At 43.6% G+C, this 24,755-nt stretch overlaps 1 non-coding gene across 1 annotated transcript; it reads left to right on the plus strand.

Annotated features, from left to right (window-relative positions):
- Positions 1 to 24,663: 24,663 nt before the first annotated feature.
- On the plus strand, positions 24,664 to 24,735 carry TRNAW-CCA (transfer RNA tryptophan (anticodon CCA)). Its single transcript has one exon. It is a non-coding gene; the product is annotated as a tRNA-Trp (tRNA).
- Positions 24,736 to 24,755: the final 20 nt, after the last annotated feature.

Below are 24,755 nucleotides of genomic sequence, written 5' to 3' on the forward strand. Positions count from 1 at the left end.
ATTTTTTTTAAATTTATCTGTTTATTTATTTTTGGTTGTGCTGGGTCTTTATTCCTGCACGGGCTTTTCTCTAGTTGCGGTGCACAGGGCTTCCATTTCAATGGCTCCTCTTGTTGCAGAGCAGGGGGCTCTAGGACATATGGGCTCAGTAGCTGCATCTCCTGAGCTCTAAAGCACAGGCTCAATAGTTGTGGTGCAGGGGTTGAGTTGCCCCCAGGCACGTGGGATCTTCCCAAGTCAGGGATGGAACCCGTGTCGCCTGCATTGGCAGGCAGATTCTTTACCACTGAACCACCAGGGAAGCCCTTCTGTGTTCTTTTAACCCTAACCCATGCTCCATTGTAATTCATAAAATCATTAGTTACACAGCACTAATAATTCGGGCAACTGTCTCTTTTTTTTTTTTTTTAACATTTTCACACACCTGATTTGATCCTCACAACAAACCTTTTTAGGAGGTGTTGTTGTTATTCCCATTCTACAGATGAGGAAATGTGAGGCCCAAGTCACTCGCCTGGAATGTGGCAGAACTGGTCTTGAGTCAAGTCCTCTCATGGTAAAGCCAGTGCCCTCAACAAGGGTTCATGCACCTGCTGGCAGGTCCTCTCAGTGAGTCTCTGGAGAAGTCATTCTGCTTGAGAGCACAGTGGCCAAAGTTCTTCAGCAGCTCCTCCATAAAGTAGCAGGACTTGTTCTTTCTTTGAAACTGTTTAACTAACTTCACCGCCATGAACCTGTTGGAGGCTCTAGAATTTCCGTAAGACTCACAGAGCGGGTATGATGTTCTCTGTTTCCTGAGGCAAAAGCAGAGAGGACCATCATTATCCACAAGTCAGTGATATCGTGGTTATAACAAGCAATATATATATTTGACCTTTGACCCATTTCTAGCACCAAGCTCCTAGTAATGCAAGCCCTAAAAGTTTCTTTCATTATATTAATGAGGTGGCTTTTAGAGAGCCTTGGCTTCCTACTGAAGCGACAGAACATACACACGTAACCTAACCTAAGGGTGGGGACTGGTCGACAGGGGAGCCAGCCACATGATTAGAGGATTAGAGGGTTGGAAACTTTGGTCCCACCCTCTGATTTCCAAGGAGGAAAGAGGGACTGGAGGTTGAGTCAGTTACCAATGACCGCTGATGTAATCAATCATGTCTATATAATGAATCCTCAAAAACAAACAAACAAACAAAAAAACCAAAATAACAGGGTTCAAAGAGCATCCACGCTGGTGAACATCTGGCATTGTGGGAAGAATGGCCTCAGAAAGAGCATGGAAGTTCACATCCTTTCTCACATACCTTGCCCTGGGCTGTTCCTGTGTGATGCTCTTTCATAATAAACCAGTGAGCTCAGGAGTCAAAGGGTTTCCCGAGTTCTTCGAGCTTCTGTAGCAAAACTTGGGCTTGTAGTAATCAAGCCCAAGGAGGAAGCCAGGTTTCCAGGTGGCACTAGTGGTAAAGAATCCACCTGCCAATGCAGGAGACATAAGAGACTCAGGTTTGATCCCTGGGTCTGGAAGATCCCCTGGAGGAGGGCATGGCAACCCACTCCAGTATTCTTGCCTGGAGAATCCCATGGTGAGAGGAGCCTAGCGGGCTACAGACCAGAGGTTGCAAAGAGTCAGACACAGAATGAGTAACATATATATTTATATCTATAGGACTTCCTCGAGTCGGGGCCTCAATTTAGGAGTTAGGCTCCAGGTGGACGGAATTCAGTGTTCTCAGGATCCAAGCCAGCTTGGCTCCCCATCCTGCTATTCAGGTCTTGTTGTGTCAAAATAGAGGGACAAGACCATCAGCTTCATCCCTGAGAGCAATGTACCTAGCTGGGAGAAAGGTTACAATGAATCATGAATCCACAGGGGCAGGTAGGCAAAAAAATCCAAATGAAGGCCAACCAAAGGGGAAGCAGAGTCAATTCTTCATGGGGTAAGGCCTTGATAACCAGCCTTGTGGGTCAGTAGTTTTTGTAGCTGACAGACTGGAGCACGACACACCACAAATAGCCGTGAGCACCCACAGAAGAGCTCTAATTTCTTGACAACCAGCCAGATTGCTCGTCTCTATTAGACCCCCTCCAGTTGCAGTCAGAGGACCTTTTTTTAATATTTATTTATTTGACTGTGTCTGGTCTTTCTTGTGTCATGTGACATCTTTGTTGCTTGTGGGCTTAGTTGCTCAGAAATTGAACCAGGGTCCCCTGCATTGGCTATTTCCCTGGTGGCTCAGTTGGTAAAGGGTCTGCCTGCAATGCGGGAAACCTGGGTTCAATCCCTGGATCCAATCCCTGGTTTGGGGAGGGAGGAGGAAGTTCCTCCCTAGAAGAGGAAATGGCAACCTGCTCCAGTATTCTTGCCTGGAGAATTCCATGGACAGAGGAGCCTGGTAGGCTACAGTCCATGGGTCACAAAGAATCCCTTGCATTGGAAGGTGGATTCTTAACCACTGGACCACCAGGGAAGTCCCAGAAGACCCAGAGGATTGTGAGGGAGGCAACTATCAGAATGTTCATGTTCTGATTGGTCTCTAGTGTTTCCTCTTGAAATGTTATTATTGTTCCTCCTGAAATCACGGGATTACACCTTGCCAGTATAGATAAGAAAGCTTTTCAGACAGCTTCTAGAATTTCAAGCAGGAAATGCCCCCAGGGAGGAGATTGGTAAAGTTGAGCTACTCTTCTGAAGCTTATATGAAAATTGAGGTATGTACAAAGCATATCTCAAAGTGGGATCCAGCATTGTATTCATTTTTTCTAATAACTTATCTTTTTAGGCTGCACCTTGAGGCATATGGGATCTTAGTTCCAACCAGGGACTGAACCCATGTCCTCTGCATTTCAAGCACAGAGTCTTAACCACTGGACCACCAGGGAAGTCCCCACAACGGTTATTCTTTATCAAATAAATGACATTAGTGATAAATTAATGGAACACTAAGTACAGAAAAAAAAAAAAAAAACGCACCTACCCTATTCACACTCCAAGTTGAATTGGTTTTCATTTGTTCAAGTTTCTTTTCTATTCATTTCATGGGCATGTATCATTTTTATGGAGCTGAAATCATAGTAGTGGGTATTCTTTTTATCACTTAAAATTAAATCATAAGCACATTTTTTATGTTGTTACAGAGTCTTCATAATTGTTATTGGCTCTGTATAACTCACAAGAGGTTACACTCTATCACTTATCCAATTATCCCTCTACTACTGTTTTTTCAGATTACTCTCAGCTTTTCACTATTATGCCTAATATTGTGTGTGTGCTCAGTCGTGTCAGACTCTTTGCAACCCCATGGACTGTAACACACCAGGCTCCTCTGTCCATGGGATTTTTTTAAGGCAAGAATACTGGAGTGGGTTGCCATTTCTTCCTCCAGGGGATCTTCCCGACCCAGGGATGGAAGCTGTGTTTCCCACATGTCCTGCACTGGCAGCAGGATTCTTTACCACTAGTGCTGCCTGGAAAGCCCAATACCTAATATTACAATGAACATGTAAGTGTGTTACTCAGAGCCTAAGGGAAGATTGTGGGTGAGGTGCAGGGAAATTTTCAGGCAACTCTTAGTAAGAGATGACATGCAATGCAGAGCAGGCCTGCATTGACCTAGAGGGGAGAGATGGAGAGTCAAGAAAATGGAAAATGAATGTTTATTTTCCTCTTTTGAAAAGAGGAGGTGAAGAGAAAACTGTCTTATTAATTTTTTAATGTTTATTTAATTGGCTGCACTGGGCCTAAAGCAAAGGGCCACCCTCCCATGGTCTGCAGGCTGAGGACTTCCACAACAAGCATGAGCAGAACAGAAGCACATGTGGTCCTTAGCATGCTCGAGCCCCTTGCAGGGGACTCTGAGACCTGATTCGCCGGCTCTAAGCCAAAGACTTAAGGTCACCCAGTTCTGCATGTGGGCCAGGATGCCAAGGACCACAGACATCGCTATGAATGGATCCCTGTCTGTACCCACAGGCCTGAGAGGCTGGGAAAAGTCAAGGGGTTTAGATATTTTTTCTTTTGGATTATTTTCCTAGGAGAGCTTTCTAGAAGTAGGATGACTGGGTCAAAGGGCACCAAAGCTTTTTTCCCTGTGGGATTCCCAGAGCCAGTTCCCAGACCCAGCTGCCATGTTCTTCTTTTCCATCCCGCCTCAGTCCCAAGGACTCAGGGACTCATTTTTGCTTCGTGCCCCTACTCCACTCTACCCCATGGAGCTGCTCCTCGTCCAAGACCTCCCCCAACCCCCACACCCCCCACATACATCTTCCTCCTTTCTCATTGCCTCTGAAGACAAACTCCTGGGGCCATCTCATTTTCATCTAGGGACTTCCCTAGTGGTCCTGTAGTTGAGACTTTGCCTTCCAACCCAGGGGGTGCAGGTTTGATCCCTGGTCAAAGATCCCATATGCCTCGTGGCCAAAAATAAAATAAAGTAGAAGCAATATTGTAACAAATTCAATAAAGACTTTAAAAAAAAAATGGTCCACATCAAAAAAATTTGTAGGGACTTCCTGTTGGCCCAGTGGCTAAGACTTCACCCTCCCAATGCAGAAGGCCCCAGTTTGATCCCTGGTGGAGGAACGAGATGCCACATGCCACAGATAAGAGCTCTCATAGCACAACTAGGACCCGGCAGAGCCAGATAAATAAATAAAAATAATTAAAAAAAAATCTTTAAAAAAGAAAAAGCGTCTAATGGAAGAATATGATAAGGGAACAACCAAGACATTCAAACAGGCCAAAGGGTATAAAAACTTGTTTGGATAGTCATAAATTCTCACTTATAATCCTTGATTCTTTGTTAATTACTAGATATCTATTTAAGACATCAGATACTCTTTTTTTTTGGTTTATTTTATTGAAGTAGAGTTGATTTATGATGTGTTAATTTTGCTATACAACAGTGATTCAGTTTTACACATATATCCATTCTTTTTCATATTCTTTTCCATTATGGTTAATCACAGAATATTGAATATAGTTCCCTGTGCTATTACAGAAGGACCTTGTTTGCTAAACTCAAACTCCCACTCCCACCCTATCCCACACGGCACCCCCCTTGGCAACCACCAGTCTTTTCTCTGTTTCTGATTTTGTTTGTTTCATGCTATGCTGTGCTTAGTCACTCAGTCATAGCCGACTCTCTGCAACACCATGGACGGTAGCCCACCAGGCTCCTCTGTCCATGCGGATTCTCCAGGCAAGAATACTGGAGTAGGTTGCCATGCCCTCTTCCAGGGGATCTTTCCAACCCAGGGATTGAACCCAAGTCTCCAGCATTGCAGGAGGATTCTTTACTGTCTGAGCCAGAGGCATTCTGGGTATTTATAGTTCTGTCCCTGAGTATATGGTTTAAAGACCTCAAATCTGCACTGTCCTTGGAAAGACCAGCCCCCAAGCCTGCAGCAGCCTGGGAAACTGAGTCCTTCCTCCCTGCATCTGAACTTGGGTGAAAGGACAGTGGAGAGATACCCAGAGAGAATCTTTAAAGCTTTAAAAAAACAAACAGGCTTTGTATCAGTTCACTGGTTACTTCCACACATAAATGGATTGCCAGCTAAGGGATCAAGTAGCCAAGCAGCAGTACTTTCCTCCTTGTGAATCAGAGACTGGTTACCTATAACTCATCACCGACTCAACAGCCATGAATTTGAGCAAACTCTGGGAGACAGTGAAGGACAGGGAAGCCTGGCGGGCTGCAGTGCATGGGGTCTCAAAGAGTCACTGAACGGATGAACAACAACAACCTATAACGAACTTGTCAGACTTGGAGGTTGGGTAGAGTCATCCAGGAAATTCACGGGGCACTGAGGATTCCTCGGGCTGGATTCTGATGCTGTGAGTTTGTTTTTTGTTTTTTTTTTTTCTAACTTCCTGGACTTGTAGGCTCCTCACCTAATCACTCAAAATCAGATTGGGGGGAGCATGCTGGTGGCTAGAGGGTAAAGAAGCTGCCTGCAACCTAGGAGACCCAGGTTTTCTCTAGTTGCGGTAAGTAGGGGCTTCTCATTTGGTGGCTTCTCTTGTTGCGGAGCATGGGCTATAGGGCATCCAGGCTTTAGTAGTTGCAGCCCATGGGTCTAGATGCTCCTTGGCATGTGGGATCTTCTTGGACCAGGGATAGAACCTGTGTCCCTTGCATTAGCAGGATGATTTTTATCCACTGTGTCACCAGGGATATCAGTCCTTGTGTTTTGGGGTGTTCTAAATATTTCTCTGCTGGACAATGATCAATAAAGTTAGATAAACCTCATTGACCCTGGTGGATTAATTTCAAATGTGTTTAGTGTTCTTTATGTGAGACAGCCTGGAAGATTAGAAATGACATGGGCTTTGGAGTTGAACAGACCTGATTTGGAATCTTTTTTTTTTTTTTTGGAATCTTTTTTTTTAAGGGCTTTATTTATTTATTCTAACTTACAGTGAAGGAAGATCCAGTGCAGCCAAAAATAAATTAATTAATTTAAAACAAAACACACATACACACACAAGAAATCCCACAGTACTAAGAGACTGGAAGTCCAAGGTCAAGGTGTCAGCAGGGTTATTTTCTTCTGAGGACCATGAAGGAAGGATCTGCTCCAGACCTCTTTCCCTGGTTGGTACATGGTCATCTTCTTCCTGTGTCTTCTCATCGCCTTCCCTATGTACCATGTCTGTGTCCAAATGTCCTCCTCTGAAGACACCAGTCACACTGGACCTCGTTTCACCCTAATTGCCTCCTTAAAGATCCTATTTCCAAATGCAGTCCCATCATGAATCCCAGGAATTAGGATTTCAACATATGAATTTTGGGAGGACATGATTCAGCCTGGAACAAGTATCGGGGGAATGATGGGGCATTACGTGAGCAATGTACTCTCAGATGGTTCAGGGAAAATAAGTTCTCTGTATTTCCAACTCTTCTGTAAACTTGTTTTTGTTTAAAATAAAGGGGAAAGAAATGTACCTAAAGGCTGTTCTTATATTCTTTCTATAATATTTTATATGACAACATATTTTTAGCAGAACCCAGGATGTGGGTGTGCTCAGCTTCTCAGTCATGTCTGACTCTTTACAACCCTATGGACTGTAGCCCACCAGGTTTCTCTGCCCAAGGAATTTTCCAGTCAAGAAGACTGGAGTGGGGTGCCATTTTCTCCTCCAGGAGATCTTCCCGACCCAGGGATCGAACCCATGTCTTCTGCACTGGCAGGTGGATTCTTTACTTTATTCTGCACCAACAGTCTAACACAAAATGAAGATAAGAGAGTGACCATGTTTTATAAAGATTCTAATAAAAGAAAAATGTTAATTTTATCCCTGACATGATAACCTTCAGTTATTTTGAAAATGTGCTTCACTGGAAAACTTCATGCCTTGGAGACACCGGATATGTGACATATGGTAAAACAGATCTACATTAATGCCAAACAACACAGTCACAATGGACACGTCTGTTTCGGGTCTCTGCTGGATCTCTTTTACAGAGTTAAGCTCAGGCATTTTGCAGGATCAATGTGTTTATTTCTGGAGTGGCTTCTTACATCATTTTATGGCTCCTTCCACAGGCTACCAGCTGTGTGAGCCTCCCACAGAACCGCAAAGACTATTAACTAGGAACAGAAGGAAAGGGAAGAGATGGGGCAGGGTAAAGGAGAGTTTAATTTCATTTTAACTGGCTTTTGCCAAATTATAACATCATGCCATATGGTGCGTGTGTGATGGTACTGGATCTGGAAAAAGCAGGTGGACTTAAAGGAAGAAGGTGGGAGAGGACACAAATGGAAGACTGGCACAAAAAGCAATCAGGGAGAAATGCAGCCCATGGGGGAAACCAGGATAGGATGTAGAGTTGGGATTTCTCTGATGGTACAGTGGTTAAGACTTCACATTCCAATGCAGGGGGTGTGAGTTCAATTCCCTAGTCGGGGAGTTAATATTCCACAAGCCTTGTAGCTCCCAAACCCCAAAACAGAAAAAAATAGAAGCAGTAATACAGCAAATTCAATAAAGACAAAAGAGAAAGATGTAGAGCCATCAATCGCTCCCCAGGCCTTGGTCTGCAGCCTCTCATCCCTGCTCCCCAAACACACATCCCTAGACAGAAATCCTCTTCAGTGCTCACTTACCCGCTGTGATTCTGTGCTCCAACAAGGTTCCTTGGTCAAAAGCATGTTCCTTATAAGCACCTTGCTCAGATAAACCGTAAAAAAGCAATCCCAATAAGTAAATCATTGGGTTTTTAAAGTTTTTCCTTTCAAGATGTAGCTACACATTCGGCCCTCCAGGTCTGTGGGCTCCACAACGCAGGTTCAAACAAACTAATTTTTTTTTTAAGTTATGTATTCATTTTTGGCCGCGCTGGGTCCTCGTTGCTGCGAGCTGGATTCTCTAGTCGAGGGGAGCGGGGCGGGGGGCGGGGCGCGGCGGCTACTCTTTGCTATGGTGCTAGGGCTTCTCACTGCGGTGCCTTCTCTATTACAGCGCACAGGCGCTTCAATAGCTGTATTGCATGGGCTCAGTAATTGCAGCGTGCAGGCACGGGCTTAGCTGCTCCATGGCATGTGGAATCCTCCTGGCCCAGGGATCGAACCTGTGTCCCCTGTATTGGCAGGCAGATTCCTATTCACTGGGAGAAGTCTCAGCCAAACTTACTTTGATCTGTGGTTGGTTGAATCCAAGGATGCAGAACCCAAGGATACAGAACCCGAGGATACAGAAAGTTGGCTGTACCACACCCTTTACTACAAGAGAGTGGAGCATTCTCTGATTTTGGTATCCGAGGGAGGTCCTGGAACCAACCTCTCATGAACCGAGGGACCAGTGTATTTCAGGAAGAGCAGTGAATTAAGACTTTCTCTGAAGTCTGCAGGGGAGTTGCCTGAAATCAATTAAGTCTGAGAGAAAATGGAAGGGAAGAGGAATCCCGTTTAATAAGAGCAGAGACTGGTTCAGGTGTCCATTCTTTCCTGTTCTCTCAGTGGCTATGGTCTCCCTCACACCAATAGTCAGGGAGGTGGGATTAGGCACCATTTCACCAGGATCCTCTGTGTTTTCCAGGTCTGAACGTATTCTCTTTTGTCCATCTGGATTTCCATCCTGCTCACAATCCCCAATTCAGCTAAGATTTTTATCTGCCCTTTAAAATCCAACTAAAATGTAATTGGATCTATGAAGTCCTCTGCCATCCTCCCAGGTTAACCTCCTTTCTTCTCTCCTCTATCGGCACCTGATTCTGGCATTTATCTATGTATTTGTCAGATTACATAAGCAGATTGCAAACTCCTTTAGGGCAGACACCTCTTTCTCCTCTTCCATTTCTGACTTCTACTACACTGCCTGGATCACACCCCTTTAACAAACATTTGCTGGATTAAATAGACACAGAGTTAATGAGACTTTTGATTTTCCAGGGGCCTATTTACACATTCTCTTCACACTCCATGTAGGAAGGCATCAAACCAAAAATGCATGGGAACAAACCTCTTTGTGCAGTAAAATAAGTCCCCAAAGTGTGAATTAAAAAGCACTTCCCATTAAAAGGAAAGCACAGATTTAAGAGTAGTAGCTCCAGCCTCACATACCTAGTTAAAATGCCTCTGCCTTTGTGCCCTGGATTTGAAAGTCATGAACTTGAAAATCAGTTCCCCTTTGCTTTGTGAGCTCTGAATTGTGTTTCCTTCCCATTTGATTAACATCAGTGACACCCAGAACAAAGGCAGGAAGGACTCTGGAGGTGCCCGTGATGTTATCAGTGGCAGCAGGGGGACCAACTTGGGAGCCTGAGCTGGGGCCTGACCAGAAAAGAAAGCACAGTTCGGAGGACTGACTGTATCATTCTTATTTGTCATTTGAATCCAGCTCTGAAAGGTTTGTTTCTGTACTGAAGAGATTTTCAAATCCATACAGTAGAATTTACAAATCCAAATGAGCCCTCTCCCCCGCTATAGCACAGATAATAAGGAATCTGCCCACAGTGCAGAAGACCGGGGTTCGATCCCTGGGTTCGGAAGATTTCCTGGAGAAGCGAATGACTACCCACTCCAGTATTCTATTCTTGCCTGGAGAATTCCATGGACAGAGGAGACTGGTGGGCTACAGTCCATCAGACACAACTGAGTGACTAACACTCTGCTCCCTGAGATCCATAGGCTTATTTCCCTGACGTTGTCTTTGTTGATAATGTATTTGGAATTTCTCCCTGGGAATTGCCTCTGATTTGAGTCATTTAAGACTTGCTTTTGAATCTAAAATGGCATTCTCAAGTTGGGTCACTTACTTCCTTTTATCAGACTTCACTCCACATGATTTGGAGCTGGTTTCAAAAATGAAATCTGGGGATTCCCCTGGTGGTCCAGTGAAGAATCCACCCTGCAATGCAGAGGACTCAGGCTCAAGTCCTGTTCGGGGAACTAAGATCCCACAGGCCTCAAGGCCAATAAGGCGGTACACCACAACGCCTGAGCTTCCGCGCCACAGCTAGAATGTCCATGAGCCATAGCAACACAAGAAGATCCTGCAAGCCACAGCTAAGACCTGACACAGCCAAATAAATAATTAAAAAAAAAAAAAAAAAACTGAAATCTGCTCTAAAATGACAGTGTTATGACCACTGAGGATGTACAAGGAACGCGCCTCTGACACTGACACCCGCAAACAGTTGCCTTTGGAATGAGCCTGGAGAGTGCCACGCTGATGCCACAAGAGGATGCTCATTCAGACACATCAAATCTGGCAGGTTTATTTAAAGGGCAGGTTCCTCGCCTTTATCCGTGATGATGAGCCTATCTGTAGAAAAAGAACAATGATTTGCAGGGGGAAAACAGTAATTATGTGAGATGATGGAGGTGATAACTAATCTTATTGCAGTCATCATTTCACAATATATAGGCGTATCATATCATCAGGTGTACACCTTAAATTTATACACTGCTATGTACCAATTATATCTCAGTAAAGTTAGGGAAAAAGCAATGTAGGCTATTTTTTAAAAACAAAAGGAAGAAAGGAAGAGAAAGAGGGAAATTCAGGTTCAATTCATAAGAAACATTTTAGCTATGAATGTATGACCAAAGAAAAAGAAAGATCTTTTTTTTTTAACAATATATGAATGGACCTAAGAGCAGGCAACTGAGCCACTCTTGCAACATTAGAAAAATATATTGATTATCAGTGTTTCCTATGGAAAGATTTTCAATTAAGAGGGGAAAATGATGGAAGAAAATTTCACATACTGAGGTATGGGGAAGTCATTCTGGGTTATACAGGATTTAATTTGAAGTTTAGGGTAACCAAAACAATTTACAAGATGTGGAAAGAAACCTAAATATTCATTAACAGGTGACTGGAATAAGAAGATGAGGTATTCATATACAATGGCATATTACTCAGCCATAAAAAGGAATGAAATTTGGCCATTTGCAGCAACATGGATGGGCTTGTAGAGTATTATGCTAACTGAAATAAGTCAAACAGAGAAAGGCAAATATTGTATGATATCACTTATACATGGAATCTAAAAACTACAACAAACTAGTGAATATAACAAAAAGAAGACTCACAGACATAGAGAACAAACTAGTGGTTGCCAGTGGGGAGGGGGACGCAGAGGTAGGGGATTAGGAGTTACAAGCTATTATATATAAAATAAACTACAAGTCTTTGTCATACAAAACAGGGAATATAGCCAATATTATATGATAACTATAAATAGAATATAACCTTTAACATTGTAAGCCACTATGTTGTATGCCTCTAACTTATATAATATTGTACACCAACTCTACTTCAATAAATAGAGTAAAAAAAAAAAACAGATGCTAAAAGATGACCAAGCATAGGCATAGGAAAGTTTATTGAAAGATTAAAAGTAAAATAAGATATGTTTTGGCACAAATATTTACTATTGAAATTCTGTTTACAGTCATCACTAAGACTTTTAATCACTTGTCTAATAGATATTTTTAAGTTTATAAGAAAGAAGTTGCATCATCATTATTCCTTAATTTCACAGCATTATAAGAAAAGTTCACAAAATACAATTCTGAAAATCGGATATATAAGTAGTCATTGCCTATTTTAAAAAAGTGGGAAAGCATGCACAGAGGAGCCATGGGAGCTCATAGGAAGGATGCTGACCCTGGAAGTGTCCTGTTATGTGTGGGGGATGGGCCAAGAGGAGCAGAATGAAGCATGTGGAGAAAGGAAAACTCGTTTTGTAAATATGACAGGTAGCTTGCTTTAAGGCAGATCACACTGCAACATCCTCATCCAACGTAAAATATATTCTAACACTCCAGAAAGACCATATAGCTTCTCAGGTGGCGCAGGTGGTAAAGAACCTGCCTGCCAATGCAGGAGACATGAGATATGGGTTTGATCCTTGGGTCTGGAAGATCCCCTGGCAGAGGAAATGGCAACCCACTCCAGTATTCTTGCCTGGGAAATGCCATGAACAGAGGAGCCTTGAGGGCTATAGTCTGTGGGGTTGCAAAGAGTCAGACACGACTGCATGCACATGCACACACTAAGTCTATACATTTTTAAAGACCTTTACGGAAAATGAATCCTCGATGTTTCTTTGTGGCCTACACTGACACAGCAGAGAGAACCTGTAAAGCTAGTTAACTGAATCACTTTAGTCAGTACAAACTGAACTAACTTTGCATTTCCTCAGTGAGGACTAGGCAAAATCAAAGCCGGAGCTGCAAAGCGCTATTTGCACAGACCCTTCTTTTTCCCACATGGCTGTCGTTGAGTTCACATCGCTGTTTATTCCTGGTCATTTATTTCTCCCTGAGCACTTCGACTTGGATTCATTTTCGTAAACTTAAAGCTGCCATTTGGGGGACTTGCTTTTGTTAGTCCAAATGGATGCAGTTCGCAGTGGACTACACTTGGCTGCATCTTTCTAAAAGGAGAGTGCCCATTTATCTTGATTGAGCCTAAGTGCAGTACTCTCTGAGTGGAGGGGGTTGGGCTGCAGAGTTTAAGGAGGCTCTTCAAAGCCCAGAATTCTGTGATTCCTTTCTCTAATTTTACATCCCATTCCTCATGTATTTCCAACGCGTTCAGAGACCTATGTGTTCAGTTGCTCAGTTGTGTCTGACTCTTTACGACCCCACAGACCATAGTCCACCAGGCTCCTCTGTCCATTGGATTTCCCAGGCAAGAATACTGGAGTGGGTTGCCATTTCATCCTCCAGGGGATCTCCTCCACCCAAGAATTGAACCTGAGGGTCCTGCGTGCGCCACCTGGAAAGCCCTCAAAGGCACAGAGAATAGAATGTCTGTGCTTAGTCGCTCAGTTGTGTCTGACTCTTTGTAACCCTATGGACTCTAGCCTGTCCGTGGAATTCTCCAGGCAAGAATACTAAGAAAGAAAGAAAGAGAGGGAGGGAGGGAGAGAGGAAGAGGGAGGGAGGAAAAGGAAGAAAAAGGAAAAAAAAAAAAGAAACCTCTGATTTTTCTTCTTTCTCATTCCTCACTACTTCCTATCCCTTATTCATTAAAAAAAAAAAAAAAGATGGAGGTGGGGGGATTGAAGTTGTGAGGCCAGGAGGTCCTGGCAGCAAAATGAGAATCCTGTTTTCAGGCTTAGGAGGCTAGATTCTATTCAAATTTGCCCCTAATGGACAAGTCACAACAATTTGGTCTGTTCTCCCAGCTATAAAATGGGATAATAATCTCGGTAAACCCTTTCTTCCATTCTTAGATTGCCCCAAAGATGAATTTTAATCCTATAAAAATCTACTTTGAACACCAAAGTGGAAAGAGCTGCACAGACAAAACGACATAATTACAGAGCTGCTTGGTGAAACAGCTCTTGCCTTCTGACTACCGTGAACCCAGACGACAAATTTTATTGGATTTTCCCGCTTTGTTTCACCACCACTTAATATATGATACATCCGGTTTCCCACTGAAAGGACCTCGAACTCCTTGGAGAAGTCTGATGTCCTATCTGGGGCTTCCCTGGTGGTCCAGCGGCTGAGACTCCGCGTTCCCAATGCAGGAGGCCCGGGTTCCATCCCTGGTTGGGGAACTAGATCTCACAGGCCAAAACTAAGACCTGGTAAAACCAAATAAGTGAATAAATAAAAATATAAATATTCTTTTAAAAGACAGCAAAGAAATTAACAAAGACAATAAGGACATTTCAAAAGGACCACGGGAGCTTCAAATAAGCTCCCATTGTTAAAAAATGGGACCGTCTTAGCTTCAAAAAGAATATTAATGAAAACAGTCAAAAATATCAACATTTAAATTTATCAGCTTATAAAATACTTTAAAAGCCTGATTCATGAGTAATATGTTCATTTTCATAATTCTGACAGTTTCCCAGGTATATACATTTGTGAAAACCCATCAAGGTAAACACTTTAATATATGTAGTTTATGTCAATTATTTTGTTTGTTGCTGTTATTTAGTCACCAAGTTGTGTCTGCTCTTTGGTGACCCCATGGACTGTAGCCCACCAGTCTCCTCTGTCCATGGGATTTCCCAGACAAGAATACTAGAGTGAGTTGCCATTTCCTTCTCCAGGGGATCTTCCTGATCCAGGTAGCAAACCCACATCTCCTGCATTGCATGTGGGCTCCTTACACCTCAATATTAATATATTAAATAATCAAATTGTATACTGTTGGATGATGCTAAAAACCAACTCATTATTTTGAAAATTAGTAAACAAAGGGAGAAAATCAGCATTTTTCTTTCCAATGCAAACTGTACTGAGAATAACCAAATAGTGGATGAAGTTCCTCCCTATACCTTCCCATTAATAAATAATGAAGGGATCCCTAATACACTAATGACTGTAGACATAAATCATCAACAACTGCTAACATCACAAAAGACAACCAGACACTATCTGTCTTTTGATGGGTGAAAACATCATCACCTTTAAACTTCTCAAATCAAATCCAGTTCTGATGTAGGCCTCTAGGTCGAACTATCAATTTATAGGAAGGACAGAAGAAAACAGAAGAGACAGTGGGAATTCCACAGGACAAAGCCTGATTTCTTTATACGTATTTATAATCTTATCTATTTATCTTTTATATTTATTTTTGGCTGTGCTGGATCTTCCTTGATGTGCAGGCTTTTCTCTAGTTGTGGCAAGCGGGGCTACTCTGCAGTTGCAGTGCACAGACTTCTCACTGCAGTGAGCGCTCTTGTTGTGGAGCACAGGCTCTAGGGGTTGGGGGCTTCAGCAGTTGCGCTCCTGGGCTCCAGAGCACGGGCTCAATAGTTGTGGCTTATGGGCTCAGTTGCTTCGAGGCATATGGGGTCTTCCCAGATCAGTGATCAAACCCATATCTCCTGCATTGGCAGATGGATTCTACACCATTGAGCCACCAGGGAAGCTCCAAAGTCTGATTTCTTTACCAAATAAATTACAAGAGAGAAGAACCTGTACATTTAAAAGAAATGTAAAAGACATACCAGGGACTCCTCTGGTCTTCCAGTGGTTAAGTCTCTGTGCTTCCAGGGCAGTGGGTATGAGTTCAGTCCCTGGTGGGAGAACTAAGGTCCCACATGCCACATGTCAAGTGGTACGGCAAAAAGCAAATAAATTAACAACAAAATAGAGGCATATCACCCAACATAGTATGTGAGCCATTTTTAGATCTGAACTCAAAGTCACAAAATTTATGAAATTTATAGAACAATTGAAAATTAAAAATGGATTGGGAATTCCCTGGTGGTCCAGAGGTTAGGAGTCCGCACTTCCACTGCAGGGGGCGTGAGTTCAATCCCTGGTCAGGGAACTAAGATCCCACATGCCATGTGGTAAGGCCAAAAATATAATAAAAAATAAAATTTTAAAAAATTGATTAAATACTTGGTAGTAGGAAATTATTGTTTATTGTCTATGGTGTAATACTGTTATCATGGTTATGGGTTTGTTTTTTTTGCACAGTCCTTATCTTTTGGAGATGAAATATTTATGATGAAAATGTATGGTACCTGAGGTTTGCATCAATATGACATGGGAAAGTAGAAATGGGTAAGGTTGGCCATCAATTCATGGTTAAATAGTAAGTACATTGACATTCATTGTAGTATTCTCCTTATTTCTCTGTTCAAAATATTCTATAATAAAAATGTTTTTGAAAAAAAGTAATCATCTCTACATCCCCTTGCCATGTTAGCTAACTCTCCATCATACCATCACCCAGCAGAGAAATGGACCCAGTAACATTAACCCCCTGGGGCAATTCACGCCTGTTAATATTTAGAAAATACTTTGAAGCTTAAAGATGAAAGATACCAGATAATTGTAAGGTATTATTACTGTATTAAAATTAAATAAAAGACTCCGTAAATTTGAAAACCCAAATATGATCACTACCTACCTTAAGGTTTGGCTCACATGGAGAATGAGCTTCCTGAGAAATGCCCATAAAAAGCCAATGATCAAAGGTTGCTTCTAACAGCATTCTTTTCCACAGGCAACACTGCCCCTAGGCAGAGCAAATCTGAAGCAAAATTATTAAGGAAATTGAGTTCCCCTCAGTGTTCCCCCATCTTCCTGTTCAGCATACATCTTGGGCTACTCCTATTCCCTCCTCTCTGCCACTAATGAACCCATGCTACACCTGAGCCCTCAGAAGTACCCTGCCAATCAAAACTTCATCCATGTTATTGAACAAACATTGATTGTCTATTCTGTGCCGGCAACACAGATACGAATTAAGTTCATATGGTATGGACAAAGTGCCAGCAGAAGAGAGGGAATAACTAACTCTCTATGGGAGGATCTGGAAGAGTGTCACCAGGCCAGTGACATTTATCCTGCCTTATGAAGGATACGGAGCCTTCAGGTGGAGTCAAAGGAGAAAGGTACTCACGGTGTATGAGCTAGGTTCTCCAGAATCTGAACCAGTAGGATGTAGAGAGATAGGTGTGTGCATGCTCAGTCATGTCTGACTCTTTATGACCCCATGACTGTAGCCCACCAGGCTCCTCTGTCCTTGGGATTTCCCAGGCAAGAATACTGGAGTAGGTTGCCATCTCCTCCTCCAGGGGATCTTCCCAATCTGGGGATTGAACCCATATCTCCTGCATCGACAGAAGGCTTCTTTACCAGTGAGCCACCTGGAAAGCCCATAGAGATACATGGAAAAGGAAACTGATTCTAGGAATTGGCTCATGTGGTTATGGAAGCCCAGAAGTCCCACCATCTGCCCTCTGCAAGCTGGAGGCCCAGGAGAGCCAGGGGTGTAATTCAGGCCAAGTCCTGAAGCTCCAGAACAGGTACAGGAGGACATGGAGGTCCCAGCTCATCAGGGAGAGTGAATTCGCCTCATTTTGCTCTGTTCGAGCTCTCAGCAGATTAGAGGCTGCCACCCACCTTGGGGAGGGCACCTGCTTCACTTAGTCTCCTAATTCAGATACTAGTCTCTTCCAGAAACATCTCACAGACATGCCCAGAAATAATATTTTACCACCTTTCGAGGCATCCCTTAGCCTGGTCAAATTGGTACCTAAAATAAACCATTGCACAAAGCAAAGACAGTAACACAAAAACATCATAAGATGTGGAGACAGCTTACTTGCAGATGGAGGAGATGCTTTTGGAAAGCTGGGTGGATCAGGTCTTGAAAAGCCGTACAGGGACTTCCCCAGCGGTCCATTGGTTAGGACTCCAAGCTTCCACTGCAGGGTTTGATCCCTGGTCAGAGAACTAATATCCAACAAGCCATGTAGTGTAGCTAAAACAAAGCAAAAGAAAAGAAAGAAAAAGAAAAGTTTCGTACACTGTGCTGGAAACTTTATCCTGAGGGCCCCTGGAAGCTTTTTAAGGGAAAAAAAAATGCTTTGTTGGAATCTGTGTTAGGCTGAACATTTACTCGTCTTTGGAACCTGTGAGATTATAAATTTCTTGCCTGGGCTTGTTCTCTCTTGTAACCCCAGTTCCCAGGACAAAGTCTGACTCTTACAAGGGTCAGACTTAAAATCAGTCATTTCCCTTTTTTTTTTTTAAAGACACAATAGCTACAAACAATGCTTTGGAAAGGAGCCTGAGGGAGAAAACAATAAAAGAGGCCTCTTTCCCTTAAAATAATTCTAACCTAGCAACAGGAGTTAGTGTGACATTCATTCCCATTTTAGGATGCTGGGATGTCTCTTCTCTAAAGTGTCCCTTAGAAGAAACTGAAAAGGGACTTAGAGGTCAGAGGTCACATCACCACGCGTAAGTATTAAGGTTCTTGTACAAAGGGGAAGAGAAAAATGTAGAGACTTTCCCAGTGATTCAGTGGTTAAGGCCCTCCCAATGCAGGGAGGGTCCATCCCTGGTCAGGGTGCTAGACCCTGCATGCCAGCACAGCCAAGTAAATGAAAACTTTTAAAAAGAAGAAGATCCTGCGTCCTCCCTGGGAAATTAGGTCAGAGGAGGTGCATCACTGGTGCAGCTCAGAGCAGTATTTTCCAAGGAAGTTAGTTTCAGTCTGTGGCAAACTGGGGTGGTTAGACTTCTGAAAGGGCTTTCCTCGTGGCTCAGTGGTAAAGAATCTGCCTGCAGTGCAGGAGACCCAGGAGACGAAGGTTCAATCCCTGGGTTGGAAAGATCCCCTGGAGGAGGGCATGGCAAGCCACTCCAGTATTCTTGTCTAGAAAATTCCATGGACAGAGGAGCCTGGTGGGCTACCATCCATGGGGTCACAGAGTCGGACCTGACTGAAGCAACTGACCACAGCACACAGTCCACAAACATCTGAAACATCAAGAGTACCACTGGGAATTTGGAAAGAGTTGTTAACTCTCAGAGAGCTCAGGGGTTTCGACTGTCCATAGACCACAGGGAGGAAGTCTCGGTTGGAGGTCCCAAGTTTTGTTTCTCCAAGATAATCTACTTAGGTCCCTTGACGTAACTTGATTCCTATTTTCTGCATTTTTATCCTCCTTATTCACAGACATTTTGAGAACTTTTGTGATGTTATTAATTTATTAGAAATTACTAGCCATGGATAATTCTTTTTTTTTTCCCTATTGTTCCACCATTGACAGCCTGTCATCTGCAGCAACTATAGTTTAGTGACTATGGTGTGTTTGACCAACTTGGACTTTTTCATTGGTTGAATCTGTTTGTGGTTCAGTTGATCTAAACATCAATCATGACGCACAATTGGCATGGTAATCTCTCATAAGTTACAGTCTCGCTGCACAAAGTTTATAGCACCTTTACTAATTCTGTTGCAAATATACTGGAGTATCTATTGTATTTGTCTGTGCTTGTTTTTTAAATTTTTAATTTAGAAGTCCAGGACTTCCATGGTGGGCCAGTGGTTGAGAGTCTGCCTGCCAAGGCAGGGGACATGGATTCGATCCCTGGTCCGGGAAGATCCCATATGTCACAGGGCAACTAAGCCCACCGGCCACAACTACTGAGCCCACGCACCCTAGAGAGCCTGTGCTCTGCAACCAGAGAAGCCACCACAATGAGAAGCCCACACAACACAAAAAAGAGTTGCCCCCACTCACTGCAACTAGAGAAAGCCTGCGTGCAGCAACAAAGACTCAGTGCAGCCAAAAATAAAATAAATAAATAACTTAAAAAAAAATAAATAAAAGTCAAAAGTACTGCTCAAATAGTAAAGCAATGGTTTGTTTTTCCTCCTCATTTGAGGAGGAGGAAAGTGAAATAGAAGCCTCCACTTGCCTGCCAGCATCCCCCCCAAACTTGCCCAGATAGCAGCCTATATCAAGCTTTGGCCCCATGACATCTGATCCCGCCTCTCAGCCTGTCAGTTTCCTCTCCTGCCTTCCCTCCCCACACACCTCGTTTACGTCTGTTTCCATGCTGCTCCAGTCCCCAACTCCCGTGCCACTACAGCTCCAGAGCCCATCCTGACAGAGCCAAAAGGGGCAAAGAAGACTTTTGTGGCTGCAGCAGCACAAAGAATACCTCCTATTGTGTGGGTTGGTAGTGTTTCAGGGCTAAGGAAAAGTGAAAGTGAAAATCGATCAGTTATGTTTGACTCTTTGCACACCCTGTGGACTACACAGTGCATGGAATTCGCCAGGCCAGAATATAAAGCCCCGGCTAAGGAAGATCCAAATCATACCTTGTGGTGATGGTTTTCATCCTGCATCTGAATTCTCATGATGCTGTGCTCCCCACTTCCACCCCTGGTTCCTACCTAAGCACCCAGACCTATTAGATCAAGCAACGCTTTGCTGCTCCAGGTCTCCAGCCAGGGCGTGGACTCTTGCTGAGCGTCCTGGAGGGAGACGTGCTAGATCCCCCTGTACTGCCCACCTGCTTAATTTTCAAGTGGAGTCTGCTTCCTGAATCCCCCAGGGCAGCTTGAAACAGCTTTCTTGGGACTTCCTATGTCCACTGCCGGGCCACACTGCCTACTCCTGTCCCTGGACAGACGTCCTCAGGTTCCTTATCTAACCCTCTGCCAAGCCTTCCAACATGGGCCCCCAAAGAATCACAAATGAAGACTGTTCCCTCCCCAGGATTTCCCTGGTGGTCCAGTGGTTAAGAATCTGCCTTGCAATGCAGAGGATGTGGGTTCAATCCTAGGTTGGGGAACTAAGATTCTGCATGCTGTGGGGAAACCACAGCTGGAGTCCGGGCAGTTCACAACAGAAGATGCCAGGTGCCACAACTAAGACCCAAGGCAGTCAAGTAAATAACTATTAAAAAAATAAAGTAAAAAGACTGTGTCCTTCCCTTGGTGGGAATGTAAAATAGTGCAGCCATACAGAAAACAATATGGAGGTTCCTCCCAAAATTAAACATAGAACTACTTTCTGATTCAACAATCTCACTTCTGGGGATATATTCAAAAGAAACTATGTCACTATCTCAAAGAGATATCTGAACTCTCATGTTCATGGCAATATTGTTTACAATAGCCGAGGCATACAAACAACCTGAGTGTTCATCACTGGGTGAATGGACAAAGAAAATGTGGTCTAGACATAAAAAGCTTCCCTGATGGCTCAGTGGTAAAGGATCAGCCTGCCAATGCAGGAGATGCAAGTCCAATCCTGGGTCAGGAAGATCCCCTGGAGAAGGAAATGGCAACCCACTCCAGTATTCTTGCCTGGGAAATCCCATGGGCAGAGAAGCCTGGTTGGCTACAGTCCATAGGGTTGCAAAGAGTCCGACACAACTGAGCATGCAGCACATACACACAATAGAATATTGTTCTGCCTTTAAAAAGATGGAAATCCTACCATTTGTGACAACATGGATCCTGGGGGACGTATGTTAATTAAACAAAATTAAGAAAAATACTGCATGAACTAGAGGGTAGACAGGAAGTTTTCTCATCACTCACACGTAAATAACTATGTGAAGTGATGGATATGTTAATTAACTTAAGTGTGGCAATTATTTTACAATGTATAGGTATTTCAAAACATCCAGGGAATTACCCAGCAACCCAGTGGTTAGGACTCCATACCCTCACTGCCAAGAGCCTGGATTCCATCCCTGGTTGGGAAACTAAAGTCCCACAAGCTGCACAATGCAGAAAAAAAAAAAAATCCAATTATATGCCTTAAATATATACAATTTTTATCAATTGTACCTCAATAAAGCCAGGGGGAAAATACAATTTTCTTGTTCTAATTGCTTTCCTCCCTTCTAGTCCAAACCTACCCATCTTCCCTTGACTGTCCCCTACCATGAAAATCTCTCCTTCCCTCAAGTCCTCCTATGCTGAAAAGCAGAACTACAGTTTAGTACATAATTATGTCCTTCCTTTATTTGCTCCCTGCCTTGTGTGTGTCACCTCTCACCAACTAATTTGTAAACGCATTAAGTGCAGAGACCAAGCCTCTCTGTCTCGTTCCTATTAGGCTGACTTATTCATTAATTCATCAGATATCTTAGGAGTTACTCGGTCTCAGGCACTGTCGTTCTAGATACTGAGATGCAGGAGGCAAGGTGGCAAAATATACAGGATTCCTGCTCTCAGGATGAAAAGACAGACAACCAAATACTTACACAAATCAATGTAAAATTACGCCAGAGAGCCACTGTGAAAAACAGTATGGCAGTTCCTCAAAATATTAATAAGCGAATTATCAGATGACCCAGCAATTGCACCTCTGGGTGCTTTGTCAGAAGAACTGAAAGCGGGGCTCAAAAACATATTGGTACACCCATGTTCACAGCAGCATTACTCACAGTGACCCAAAGGTGGAAACGATCCAGGTGTCTGTCAACAGACGAATGCATAAACAAAATGTGGTCTGTCTATACAATGCAATATCGTTATCCAACCTCAAAACGGAAGGAAATTCTGACACATGCAACAACATGGATGAATCCTGAGGACATTGTACTAAGTGAAATGAGCTGGTTGGACCATAAAGAAAGCTGAGCATTGAAGAATTGATGCTTTTGAACTGAGGTGTTGGAGAAGACTCTTGAGAGTCCCTTGGACTGCAAGGAGATCCAACCAGTCCATCCTAAAGGAAATCAGCCCTGAATATTCATTGGAAGGACTGATGGTGAAGCTGAAACTCCAATACTTTGTCTATCTGATACAAAGACCTGACTTATTGGAAAAGACCCCGATGCTGGGAAAGATTGAGGGCAGGAGGAGAAGGGGATGACAGAGGATGAGATGGTTGGATGGCATCACTGACTCAATGGACATGAGTTTGAGCAAGCTCTGGGAGTTGGTGATGGACAGGGAAGTCTGTCGTGCTTCAGTCCATGGGGTCACAAAGAGTCAGACACGACTGAGCGACAGAACAACAGTTGTCAAACTCACAAAGACAATGTAGAATGGTAGTTGCCAAGAGCTGAGGGGAGATGAAGTGGAGATCTGCTTTGTGAATGAAAGATTTGAGATGAAAAGAATTCTGGAGCTGGATGGAGGTGACGGTTGCACAACCACGTGAATGTACTAACACTACTGAATCCTGCACTTGAAACTGGTTCAGACAGTCAATTGTATGTTATGTATATTTTGGCACAATTAAAAATCATTTTTTAAATGACCAAACCAAAAACCTTACAATCAGACACGAGAGCAACAAAAGCAAGACCAGGATGCCCTGAGGAAGTGATGCCAGAACTGAGTTATATGTGGAATCTAAAAACAGGATACAAATGAACTTATACACTAAACAGAAATAGAGTTACAGATATAACAAACAAGCTTATGGTTACCAAGGTGTCAGGGGGGTGAGGAGGAGGAAGATTGGGATTGACATACACACATTGTGTGCTCAGTCTCTCAGACATGTCCTACTCTTTTCGACGCCATGAACTGCAGCTCTGCCAGGCTCCTCTGTCATGGGATTTTCCAGGCAAGAATACTAGAGTGGGTTGCCATTTGCTACTTTAGGGGAACTTCCCAACCCAGGGATCGAACCGGAGTCTCCTACAAGTCACCTGCAGTGGCAGGCGGATACTTTACCACTGCGCCACCTAGGAAGCATGTCATATATACACTGCTGCTGCTGCTGCTAAGTCGCTTCAGTCGTGTCCGACTCTGTGCGACCCCATAGATGGCAGCCCACCAGGCTCCCCCGTCCCTGGGATTCTCCAGGCAAGAACACTGGAGTGGGTTGCCATTTCCTTCTCGAATGCAGGAAAGTGAAAAGTGAAAGTGAAGTCGCTCGGTCGTGTCCGACTCTTCGTGACCCCATGGACTGCAGCCTACCAGCCTCCTCCGTCCATGGGATTTTCCAGGCAAGAGTACTGTATATGAAATAAAAATTAATAAGGGCCTACTATATAGCACAGAAAATTCTCTACCCAATACCCTATAGTGACCTATGTGGGAAAAGAATATAAAAAAGAGTGGATATATGTAAATGTATGGGCTTCCCAGGTGGTGCTAGTGGTAAAGAACCGGTTTGCCAGTGCTTCGATCCCAGATTGGGAAGATCCCCTGGAAGAGGGCATGTCAACCCATTCCAATATTCTTGCCTTGAGAATCTCATGGACAGAGGGGCCTGGCGGGCTACAGTTCATGGGGTTACAAAGAGTCGGAAACAACTGAAGCGATATAGCATGTATGCATGTAAATATATAACTGATTCACTTAGCTGCACACCTGAAACTAACACAACATTGTAAAGCAACTCTACTCCAATAAAATTTTAAAAAATAAATTAATAATAATAATAAATTAAAACAACAACAGCAAAGTGCAGTGCCTCTGCTGAGATGGGAGATAAGGTTAGCTCGGTAAGATTGCCAAAGTGAGACCTGGCTTTTAGCTTGTCAAGGCTATGGTTTTTCCAGTGGTCATGTATGGATGTGAGAGTTGGACTGTGACGAAAGCTGAGCACTGAAGAATTGATGCTTTTGAACTGTGGTGTTGGAGAAGACTCTTGAGAGTCCCTTGGACTGCAAGGAGATCCAACCAGTCCATTCTGAAGGAGATCAGCCCTGAGATTTCTTTGGAAGGAATGATGCTAAAGCTGAAAGTCCAGTACTTTGGCCACCTCATGCGAAGAGTTGACTCATTGGAAAAGACTCTGATGCTGGGAGGGATTGGGGGCAGGAGGAGAAGGGGATGACAGAGGATGAGATGGCTGGATGGCATCACTGACTTGATGGACGTGAGTCTGAGTGAACTCTGGGAGTTGGTGATGGACAGGGAGGCCTGGTGTGCTGCGATTCATGAGGTCGCAAAGAGTCGGACACGAATGAGCGACTGAACTGAACTGAGCTAACTGCCCAAAGGGTTCCTTGGTGGCTCAGAGGTTAAAGCGTCTGCCTCCAATGCAGGAGGCCCAGGTTCGATCCCTGGGTCGGGAAGATCCCCTGGAGGAGGAAAT

Source organism: Bos indicus, chromosome 8, assembly GCF_029378745.1.
Source record: "Bos indicus isolate NIAB-ARS_2022 breed Sahiwal x Tharparkar chromosome 8, NIAB-ARS_B.indTharparkar_mat_pri_1.0, whole genome shotgun sequence".
NCBI classification, from domain to species: Eukaryota; Metazoa; Chordata; class Mammalia; order Artiodactyla; family Bovidae; genus Bos; species Bos indicus.